Source organism: Camponotus vicinus, unplaced genomic scaffold, assembly GCF_025532165.1.
Source record: "Camponotus vicinus isolate PSW18456_S1 unplaced genomic scaffold, iyCamVici1.0 SCAF_12, whole genome shotgun sequence".
Lineage (NCBI taxonomy): Eukaryota > Metazoa > Arthropoda > Insecta > Hymenoptera > Formicidae > Camponotus > Camponotus vicinus.
Genome location: NW_028141948.1, coordinates 1,664,642 through 1,677,997, shown reverse-complemented (window position 1 = coordinate 1,677,997; position 13,356 = coordinate 1,664,642).

The following is a 13,356-nucleotide window of genomic DNA, read 5'->3' as shown; positions in this document are numbered from 1 at the left end:
AACAACATAGTATCCGACATAAACAGTACCGCCTTAATGATTTTGTTTTACGGTCTTGTTATCCAAATTTAAATTTATATACTATATTACAAAATAAATTTCAAATTATGTATTATATTATATATAAAATTATATATAATATAACTCTCCCATGGGGTACACCTTGTCGCGGTGGGAGGGCTTAGTACTTGGATGGTGCCTTGAGATTTATCTTAAATTTTTCTATTTGTGATAAATTTTATGGTGCCTGAAAGGGAAGCTAAGTACCCTTTCGCGTCGTCGGTGCCGTCAACGTTCCGCGGACGGCTGCGCTTCGTAACCGCGTTTTCACGTTGTAGTATTCTCGCGTTATCGCGTTTTCGCGTTTTCAAAATCCCAATTTCGTTTTTGTCAACGAGTCTCTCCTTCCGACGCCAACTAACTGAGATGTTTCATCGAGTCGTTGCTTTGCGACATACTCGCGCCTTGTGCATCGCGGCACTTGGTGATGCCGGCCGCGCAGAACGTATGTCCAGTACAAAATGTACATGGGCGCGCGGGTTCGAGCTTCGCGCTCGATCGGCTTAGTGATGGACACGCTCTGCTTCGTCAATTGATTTGGCCCGAATCGGTTAGAACTCGATCGATTGTTCGGAATGGTCGTTAATGTGTCCCTTCTCTTTGCTCGTCTACAGCCATACGCCCAGCGTGTGTTAACCCTGTCGAGACTCTGTCGAGTGGATTCCCCTAGGCACGATTTTCGCTCGGTAAAAGGGGTTGCCTCCCCATTTTCTAAATTGCTGAATGTTAGCATTTAAAAAATGTGGGTATCCTCTTCTTTTACCGTCTACCAGCCTTGTGTACTGCGCTAGTGATATAGCATCCATGCGGGTCACCTGAAATCGTGCTTAGCGGGTCCAGGTTCGATACGAGATAGGATAATTATGCGCGAAAAAGAGCTGGTGAACTTCATTTTCCTCTATTTCGTCAATCGTTTCGTCTTCTTTCCGGTTCGGGCCTAATCTTTGCTCGTTGTACCGTTGCATTCCCGATCTCTTGGCTCGAAGTTGATTCTCGTGAAATGAAATGGGATTTTCGTTCGTACCGAAATCGGGAGTGTCGTACCAAGTATATATATATTAAATATATACATCGCGCGACCAAATTTTTAATCGTACCGAATTAGTGCGGGAGTGCCGTTTAGTATCGCGTGTAAAATAGCGGAAATAGCGATATAAAAATATCGCTCGTGAGTGCGGGAGTGCCGTTAAAAGTATCGCGCGTCAACAACATGAGAGGAGGAGGAGGCCTGGGAGAGGCATCTTGCATCGGCGGAGCAACCTGATGGTAAATATTTATTATTTATATATCAATTATTATAAATCGTACGCATAATAATTCGATCTTATTATTTAAATGAATTAAAGAGAAAATTAGAGAGAAAGATTTTTATAAAAGTCATAAAACTTTCTATTTAAAAAACAGTTTCAAAAATTTATAAAATTTTTCCACACGTGTTTATATCTGCTTATTATTTTACACATCGGATATAAAATTCCGTGCGATAAGAATTTTTTGAAATATTGATTGCATTTTGTGAACATTAATATAAATGAATTTTATATTTATATGTTACAGACAACGTAGTTTTGAAAACAACAACTCCGCTGTTGCGCATCAGTGCCGGTGAGTGAGAAAAACTTTTATTTAACTTTAAGGTAACGGATTCGTAAAGATAAATAAATATTTTTCTTTATTCATTGTCATATTTATATCTTTTTATTTACAAAACAGAAGATGCCTGCTGTGGGATAAAAACATTTTTAATCGTATTTCTATAAATCTTCTTAATTAGCAGTAAACTGATCTTTGATATTTATCAATCATTTTTTTTAATTATTTAAAAATTTAATTATTAATACATGTATAGAATTTGTCAAATTAATCACTGATCGACTTCTCCTGAAGTTTTTATAATTAAGACTCGAAAAATATAGATGTTGCAAAATATTTTAAGTCTCTTCCTTTATATAAAATATAAAGAATTCATATGTTCCATTTTAATATAACTAACATTATTTTTATATATTTTTATTATAATTTTCATACCAACATAATATTTTTATGCATAATATTTTTATGCTAAATACATATTACAAAATATATGACAAAATATAATACAAATTTAATATAAAATATAATTCGAAATTTAATACAAAATAATTATTACATGGAATAATTTATTACACGAAAATGTCCAAAATATACGTATAATATAAAATTTACTAAAAATTTTTACATAGTCCAGACGAGACTGATCAGCGAAGATTAATTACGCGACATTTATTATTAATAATAGATATGCAATAATAGAATTTAATAAGTTTTATGTAATGTAAATAATCGTAATCAAAAGAATCATTAATAAAATTATTGATCGTTTCTTCGATTGTAAAAGAAAGTATTTGCATTACTGGCGCATTTTGTATAGATTATCAAAGGAAATATTCAAAATGAAAAGATAGAATAAACTTCGAAATCAACAATTAAATTACTAAATAATTCGCGATTTAAAATACACGATAAAATGCGACGAATAAATAAATCGATAATATTCAGAATATTCAATTGTAGATACGCGAGTGACATACCGATAATCCGATAAAAAGAGAAGCGATCTCAAAAATGGAGAACGATTAACATCTTGTTTCTACATCAGATTTCGCAAGATCAATCTGCGAAGAAAAGTTAAGTGATCCATTGAACGTCGGGAACTTCACTGTAGGAGGGAACGAATCCTGGATCTTCCGGACTATTCCCGATAGCAATGATTTCAGTAATATATCAACGACCAAACAATTATCCCTCGTCATTGTCTTCAATTCACGAAATTGATATGCACGTCAGAAAACATGTTCTTTCATTATTAAGAAATATATTTCTTTATTGAAAATTAAATGGATATAACGATTTTTTTATAAAAATGTGATTACGAACGATTATATTTATAAATAATAAAATACATGCATCATTGGAGTTTGTGTTAAATGTGCGAACACAATAATTTGGGGTACCGTTCGCGCGCGCGAGACGAATCGAATCCGATATCAGCAAGATTTAAAAAATTTCAATTCGAATAGTGTGCAAAATAAAATAAATAAAATAATTTTAAATAATTAATTCTAGATTAATTCTCTAGATTCTTATTCTTATAACGTTTAAACTAATAATTTTTTTTCTTTTAATCAATATCTTACTGATATAGAGGTACCCATTCGATTTGTCTCGAATTTTCAAGTATTCGCACATTTTATGTAACATTCATGTATAATTTCGCTTATATATATATATATAACATTATTAAAAATTATAAAAATATTTTGGATACGTGAATTTGTGCATGTATTTTATTATACATATATATAAAATGGTATATACCTAAAAACTAATATTTCAAAATGGCGATGGATGTCCAATACCTGCAAATAGTTTCTTAAAAGAAACTAAAAATTAATGTTAATATCCCCAGCACCTAGAAATAATTTTTCAAAAGAGACAAATTATATTAATTAAAAATATATTCGTTCGTAATCATTTTTATCAAAAAATTTATACAAATTAATTACAATATGAAATTACTTGAAAAATTAAAATTTATACACAACGCTATATCCATATTTAATCTACTATTAAATCTTTCTGGCATTATATATATAGACAATAATAATACCAATCCTAATAATGATAGAACATTTTTAATGAAGAAAAGAAAAGATACATTTCTCTCATCTAAATATATATTATTTAAATTAATTCGACTTCAAAGAAGCGTATGGGGTTCGTCGTTGAATTACTATCAAAATCATTGCTTTCGGAAATTGCCAAGAAAACCTGGGATTAGTTCCTTCAATCTTACAATAAAAATTTCCAATTTTCAACAGGGCACCGAACTAGACGTCGCGAATGGATCTCACAAGAACCGGTGAGAAATAATTCTCCATGATGAAAATCGTTTCGACTCCTCGGCGGTACGAGCCACGCAACTTTCATTAACGTTTATTTAACGAAAGGAACAATGATAATTCTTTTATTAAAACGACAATCTCGTCTAAGAACGCGAAAAGAAAACGTGGGAAAAACACGGTGATTTCGCAACCATAATTTATTAATTTATTTATGAATATTTTCCGATACAAAATTCGTAAATACAAATATAACTGAAAAAACAAATTATTAAATTCATAATAATTAACTCGCGATTCTATAATATCGAAGGTGATCGTTAGATTTTGTAAAGTTAATATTTAATCGTTGACTTATCACATCGAATCTTCACTCTCTCTTATTCGACATTTCTTTATATTTAATTAGCAATATTTAGGAATATTATCTGACGAGAGGGACAGCGATAAAATTCTTTTGTTAAAATGATAATCTTGTATAAGGACGCGAAGAGAACGCGGAAAGAACACGGTATTTTCGCAATTATAATTTAATAATTTATTTTAAGAATATTCAGTTCCGCGCGATATGGAATTCATAAATAAATAAAGCTAACGGAAAGCATATCATTAAGTTTATAATAATTGACTCGCGATTCTGTAACGAAGGCGTCCGTCAAATTTTATAATGCTTATATTTAATCATTAATTTAGCATCGAATTTTTACATTTTATATAAAAATTTTCCGAATTTATTAATGACTCTTTGACATGAAATTACAAACAGTTACTCTTTTATGAATATTCCAAAAATATATACTTCAGAAACAAATACTTTAATTTAATGAATTACTATTATGTAATCATTATACGTATATTTTCGATAATTTTTCGTGTAATTTACATAAGAATTTACAATCGTAAATACAATTTCATATAATACAATTATAGTCATAATTGTATTATATTTTACAATTAAAATATCAATGTTAGATTATAATTAAAATACAATTATAACTATTTATAATTTACAATTTACAATTTACAAATTTATGATGCTATCAATATCAAATAATAATATTCGATTTATTCAAATATTTAATAACATCGATATAATAATTTGATATTGATAGCATTAACATTTGGATTTAATATTATATTTGATTTAGTACACATATATTTTTAAGTTTTAAAATAAAATATAACATGTAAAGATTTCTTAAACGTTAATAATTATGCAATTTCTTTAATATTTCTGAAGATAATTTTGATAATTTAAACTTTTAAAACATTTTTATTTTTAAAACATGTTATATTTATTTTTACGTTTTTAAAAATAAATTCAACTTAATGAAAATAATTTTAATTTACCCCTAGGATTATTGGAATATTAAAAGAAAGAATGAATCTTACTTAATAGCCCTAACAACCCTACTATTAAAGGATTCTAATAATTTTAATAGCTCTAACAATCCTACTATTACAGAATTCTAATGATCTTAAGAGCCCTAACAATCCTAATATTAATAGAAGAATTCTAATGATCTTGATGATTACTTAATATAGTCCTAACAACCCTACTTCCTGATTAACTAAAATTATTCGAGATTTGTGGAACCTATTTCTAATCATCACCTAACCTAATCATGTATATATTTTAATCACGTGCTTTAATTACATGCTCTAATCGCGTGCCCTAACCGCGTGCCCTAACCGCGTGTCCTAACCGCGTACCCTAACCGCGTACTCTAACTGCGTCCTCTTCAGGCCAGTTGAACCTACCTTTCGTTGATCCTGGCCATTTTCTTTCTCGATCTCTAATCAGAGATCGAAAAAGGAGATAAACACTCCTTCTTTTGCTGGATAATTACCGGCAAATGAGCGTGAAATATTTACGCTCATTTAGTAACGATCGTTCCATTTTACGATCGTTCGTTAAATATTTGAATATAACTTTATTTTAACTGAAATAAAGCCAAATTACTACAAATTTCTATATATTTTATATTTTGTAATAAAATATAAAATTAATTTGTGTATAATTTTTATCATATTACAAATTATTTAATTAATTAATCATTTGACTTTATATTAAGTTCAAGTAAAGTTTAAAAACAATATCTACAAACAAATTCTACGATGGATGAGCTATAAGGAATTAGAAGATAAGTGCGCGTTATAAGAATAAATTAGCATAAGGAATTGATAAAATTGATAAAATTGTTAATGCATGTTCTTTATTTAATAAATTAATTTAATTAATTAGAGAAAATCTTTACAAAAAAATCTTTTCTTGATTTCTTCTTTATTTAATTAATATTTCAATATATTTTTGTAATAGATGCAAAGCATTTCGAAAGAACTTTAATCCATCCTAGCTCATTCATTTTAAGGCAACGGATTTATCTACAATCTACAATCTATATCTACATCTACATCTTCAATCTCTACGAATCCGTTACCTTAAAGTTAAATAAAAGTTTTTCTCACTCACCGACACTGATGCGCAACAGCGGAGTTGTTGTTATCGAAGCTAGTTGTCTGTAACATACAAATATAAAATTCATTTATAATAATGCTCACAAAATGCAATCAATATTTAAAAAAATTTTTATCGCGCGGAATTTTATATCCGATATGTAAAATAATAAGCAGATAAACACGTATGGAAAAATTTTATAAATTTTTGAAACTATTTTTTAAATAGAAAATTTTATATGACTTTTATAAAAATCTTTCTCTTTAATTCATTTAAATAATAAGATCAAATTATTGTTCGTTTATAACAAGTTAACGATTTATAACAATTAATATATAAATAATAATATTCACCATCAGGTTGTTCCGCCGGTGCAAGATGCCTCTCCTAGGCCTGCTCCTCCTCTCAGATCATCAGGGTTGTTACATCGATCTATAACATACAAAAGAAGATTCCAATGTAGCAGCGTTCAAAATAATTAATATTTCAAAAATTATTATACATTGTACATATTATACATTGTATTATACATAGTATACATTGAATTTTATATTCGATGCATATAATAATAGCAGATTAATAAAATAATTCTATAAATTTTAAAAAACATTACTAATAATTCTCTTATAACTTTATAAAAGCTTACACCTTTACAAGATTATAGCTTTAATTTAAAAATCTTTGTCTTTAATTCTCTCTTATTTAAATATAAATAAAAAAATATAAATAAAAACATCAAATTAATTGTTGCGATTAATTGTTTAATTTAAATTATAATAAATATATTTAATATTTAATATATAATTACAAATAAATAAATTGCTTACCAGAAGGTTGCTCTGCCGGAGCCCGATGCCTCTCCTAGGCCTCCTCCTCCTCTCAGTAGTCTTAGACGCGCGATACTTAACGGCACTCCCGCACTCACGAGCGATATTTTTATATCGCTATTTTCCTTATTTTACGCGCGATACTGAACGGCACTCCCGCACTATTTCGGTACGATTAAAAATTTGCTCGCGCGATGTATATATTTAATATATATATACTTTCAACGACACTCCCGGTTTCGGTACGAGCGAAAATCCCATTTCATTTACGAGAATCAACTTCGAGCCAATAGATCGGGAATGCAACGATACAACGAGCAAAGATTAGGCCCGAACCAGAAAGAAGACGAAACGATTGAGGGAATAGAAGAAAATAAAGTTCACCAGCTCTTTTTCGCGCATAATTATCCTATCTCGTATCGAACCTGGATCCGCTAAGCACGATTTCAGGTGCTTCGCCCGGAACACGAAGTTTCCCGCGATTGCAGGACATGGCTACACCAGGCTGGTAGACGGCAAAAGAAGAGGATACCCACATTTTTTAAATGCTAACATTCAGCAATTTAGAAAATGGGGAGGCAACCCCTTTTACCGAGCGAAAATCGTGCCTAGGGGAATCCACTCGACTCCTCGACAGGGTTAACACACGCAGTGCGTGTGGCTGTAGACGAGCAAAGAGAAGGGACCCATTGACGACCATTCCGAGCAATCGATCGAGTTCTAATCAATTCGGGCCGAATCACTTGACGAAGCACGAAGCACGAAGCGCGAGTGTTTGTTGCATAGCAACGTGTGCAAACTCGAAACATCCCAGTTAGTTGGCATCGGAAGTAGAGACTCGTGACAATAAATGAAATTGGGATTTATATGAAAAAGTCCAAAAGTTTCGCGAAAACGCGACGATGCGAGAATACTACAACGCGAAAATGCGGCGCGTTGACGAAGCGCTTGCCGTCCGCGGCACGTTGACGGCACCGACGACGCGAAAGGGTACTTAGCTTCCCATTCAGGCACCTTAAGATTTATCATAAATAGAAAAATTTAAGATAAACCTCAAGGCACCATCCAAGTACTAAGCCCTCCCACCGCGACAAGGTGTACCCCATGGGAGGGTTATATTATATATAATTTTATATATAATATAATACATAATTTGAAATTTATTTTGTAATACAGTACATAAATTTAAATTCGAAAATATAAACGATAAATAAAAATATAAAAGATAAAAGAAAATCTATTATATAAAGCAATGTTCAAAATAATTGATTTTAAAACTAATTATTGCGGGCAATTAATTTTTACTTTTAAATAGATATATTTTAATGTTATATATCGCGTAATTACAAAATAATTTATGTTTCGTATATATAAACTTTTAAAAATATGATAAATAAAAAAATTTCTATTTTTTTATACATGAAATATTTAAATAAATATATTATTGTAATATAAAATGTTTTATAAAATATAAGAAGTATCTGAAAATATCAATTAATAAACAATTTTATAAATGTTTTAATTATTTTAAAATAAAATGGAATATTTTTTGTAAGTATATGTATTATATATATTACAATTTAAAATCACTATTGAATCACTATCAAAAAAATAAAACGAAACGAGAAATATGTATATTTTGAATATATATACTATTGATAAATAATTTATATATTGTTGCGTCCGCGGAACGATATATATCGAACGCGCGCGACCAATCGGGCGGCACACGCTGACGCTCGCGCACTCGTAAATAATAACGCGATTTAAGGTACACAAGAACTTTAATAAACCAGTAACTTTAATAAACGAATAACATACTAGAATTCAGAATAATCGTAAAACGGATCGTAAAACAGATAGACGCGCGTCCGCACAGCTTGACAGCTGAGCTCACTCTTTGACAGTCGTTGTTTATAACATCTTGACAACGCGCGCGAAAACGATCTTCTTCCGTCGACGTACTTCCGCCGAAAGAATTCAACGGGTGACGAATACATTCAGCGGGACGAGACGCGGGGACGCAACAATATAATAATTAATGAATGTGATAAATAATTTATATTAATGACTTACATCATATCTTATTGATCCATCCATTTCCAAAACCTCCTTTTTTCTTTTGCTTCCTTCGCTTTTTCTTCATGGCACTTCAATCCTCGTTGCACTTACACTCATTCACGAAAAGTTCCTCGTTGCACTTGCAATTGTGTTTAGAGAAAGAATTTGATAATATATGAAACGATAATATATTTCACATCACTACTTCACTGCTCAAGAGCCACTGAGCGAATGATCGTAAGTCAGAAACATTACCGCGGTACTGTTTATATCGCCTAGGTCGACTATGTAAAGGAAGAATTTGATAATATATGAAACGTCTCACATCCCTACTTTACTGCTTAAGGTTACTGCGCGAATGATCGTAAATCAAAAACATTATCGCGGTACTGTTTATATCGCCAAAGTCGAACACCGTGTTACTGATAATTTGTGTTGCCGAATATATAAAATATACTCGCGGGGAATATTAAATTATAGAAATATTTTAATTTATTCATTAAGATTAATTAATTATTTATTAAACAATTCATTATGGGGCCTTTCGTTATGATAATTATTTGCATCTGTGATTCGATTGTTTTACTTCGGGTTACTTCGTTTTACTCCGTACATTACATCTGATGCTTTTCCAGACTTCCTTTTCCTCTCTTACGTATCTTTCATTGTTTCCTCTTATAGCATTCACTCACTAACAAAAACATGATTTAATTGTGATTAATCGAATGTGTGGAACACTTTGCACGACACTCTCGATCACGAAATAATCATACGAAACTTATATACGCACTTTATTATATCATAAGAGAGAACCATGACCTTTACACGAGACCAAAATCATTCGCTACAGCAATGCGTGTTGTACTGTATACTACTGATACGCGTATTATACGCTGTATAATATACGAATCATAAGAATCAAAAGATTAAAGTAATGAATAAAGTTGTGAGATAGCAATCATTTAATTAATAATTAATTTATGTTCACATTTTAGAAAAATTTAAAGTTTTGTATGTTTGACTGTAAGTATTATTAAATAAATAATTATTATTTATAAGAATCGATAATCGAAGAACCATAATAAAAGTTGTTTTTATTCCTCTTGTTTCAATTTTTACTTGTAATATTTGAATGACCGTTCTTCCATAAAGATTTACCGTCGCGATACAATTTCATGTCGTTTATCAAAAATTAATTAATTATTAATTAATAATCATAGCTAATTATGTTTAGATATTAGTTGCGATCGCGTTTAGAAAAAGAATCTAACAATTATACGAAATGTTTCGCATTACTATTTCACTGTTCGAGTGTCGCCGTGCGAATGATAGCAAGGTTGTACTACATAAACAATAGCGCGCTACAGTTTATACTGCCAAAGTTGAACACCGTGTTATTGATAATTCGTTGCCGATATATTTTAAATATACTATGATATGTATGCGCATGCGAAATATTAAATTATGAAAGTATTTTAATTTATAAGATTAATTAATGATTTTACTTATTAACGATTAATGTTTAAATTAGGAGCCTTTCCTTTAATGTTAATTATTTGGATCTATAATTCAATTGTTTTATTGCGCGTTTTCAATCTAAATTATATTTAGATCTTAAAGAAATAAAGCGACAAAGCGCATTATGGTGAAATATATTTGATTCTAAATATTATTAAAGAAATAATTATTGTCCGTAAAGATCGCACAATGAAACAATAATTTATATATATTTTAAATCTCCTTCTCTATCATTACGATTCTTACTTAATTAAACGAATAAATTACACGGAGCGTATGGCGTTTGTCGTTGAATTATTATCGAAATCATTGCTTTCAGAAATTACTAGAAAAACCTGGGATTAATTTCAATCTTACAATGAAAATCCCCAATTTTCAATAGAACACCGAACTAGACATCGCGAATTGATCTTATAAGAACCGATAAGAAATAATTTTCTATAATGAAAATCATTTCTACTCCTCACTGGTACTTTGCTATTCCTCGTGGTACTTGCATTTATTTGAATTTCTTGTTGCATTTGCATTCACTCGCGAAAATATTTGCGATTGCGTTAAAAAAGAAATTCGATAATATACGAAGCATCAAATAGCAAGACCGTAAGATATAAATATTAGCGCGTTACTGTTTATGCTGTCAAAGTAAAACATGATGTTATAGATAATTTGATGCTGAAACGCTTTACGTATTATAACTTATAACATATACTCTTATACACGCAAAGTATTAAATTGTAGAAGTTTTTTAATTTATAGATTAATTAAATAATTATTTCTTAAACAATTAATTAATATACGAAACGTTTCGCATCATTACTTACTGCTTGAATATCACCGAGCAAATGATAGCAAAACCATAACATATAAACATCGCGCTACTGTTTACGAGGCCAAAATCATGATTTTATTGATAATTCGTTGCCGAAATATTTTATATACTATAAAATATACACGCGCAGAATATTAAATTATAGAAATAATTTATAGATTAATTAAATAATTATTTATTAAACAATTAATATACGAAACGTTTCGCATCATTACTTACTGCTTGAATATCACTGAGCAAATGATAGTAAAACCGTAACATATAAACTACGCGCTACTGTTTACGAGGTCAAAGTCATGATTTTATTGATAATTCGTTGCCGAGAAATATTTTATGTACTATAAAATACACACGCGCAGAATATTAAATTATAGAAGTATTTTAATTTATTGATTAAAATTGATTATTTATTTAACAATTCATCATGGAGTTCTTTATGCATAAAATATCTAAATAATATATTATTGTGAAGAAGTTTATAAAATATTACTATCTATATAAAAGTATTAATTAATACGAGAATATTTTGAATATATTAAAATAAAATCCAGAATATTTTCTATATATGTTATATTAATATAATTAAAAAATTTAAATAATTTAGATAATTTAGAATCAGAGAGAGAGAGAGGGAGAGAGAGGGAAAGAGAATCGTTACCGAGAAAATGAAAAAAGGACAAGCAATATATAATATGATCTGAATAGAAATGATATATATATATATATATATATATATATATATATATAAATCTAATATATAAATGATATATATATAATATAGTCTGAATATAAATGATAAATATAAATGATAAATAATTTATAAATTACTTACCGCATATTGTTGCTCCGTACGTTGCCCAGTGTTTTTTCAGACTTGCTTTTCCTCTCCTTTGCTATTTCTTCGTTGCACTCACATTCACTCCCGAAAACAAGATTAATTAAGATTAGTTAATTAAGATTAATATATGCAACGATCGTAAGACACTTTGCACGGCACTCCCGATCGCGTAATAATTACAATTAAAAGTTTAGCAAGTATTAATTATAATTATCATGGCGAATTATGTTTCGCGATTGCGTTTTATTCTTAGAGAGAAAATTTGACAATATATAAAGTATTTCGCACCTTACTCCTCGAATGTTGCCGTATGAATGATATTAAGCAATGATGCCAGATTCCGGCCTTTCGGTAGCATGGAAGGGATAATAGAAAGAGACAAAACATGATTCTCTCTCGCTCTTTTCTCGCAAAGAAAGCGAAAGAGAATCATGTTTTGTCTCTTTCTATTATCCCCTCCATGCTACCGAAGGGCCGGAATCTGGCATCACTGATATTAAGGCCGTACATGTAAATACAGCGCGTCATACGCCGCCAAGGCCGAACGTGTTATTGTCCATTCATTGTCGAAATATTTTACGTACTTTAACATTATACACGGAATATTAAAGCGTATAGGAGTGTTTTAGATTATATAGATTAATTAAATAATATTTGTTAAAGGATTGATCTATTACGAAGCTTTTCATTATGTTAATTACATCGATTTATGATTCGATTTGTTTTGCTGTACGTTTTAAATCTAAATTATATTTATAATTGAAAATTATATTAATAATTTATAATATTTATAATTGAAAAATAGAACGAGATAAAGCGTCGCGGACGAATTATATATATGATTCTATAAATATATATCATTAAAGTAATAATTTCTTGTAAAA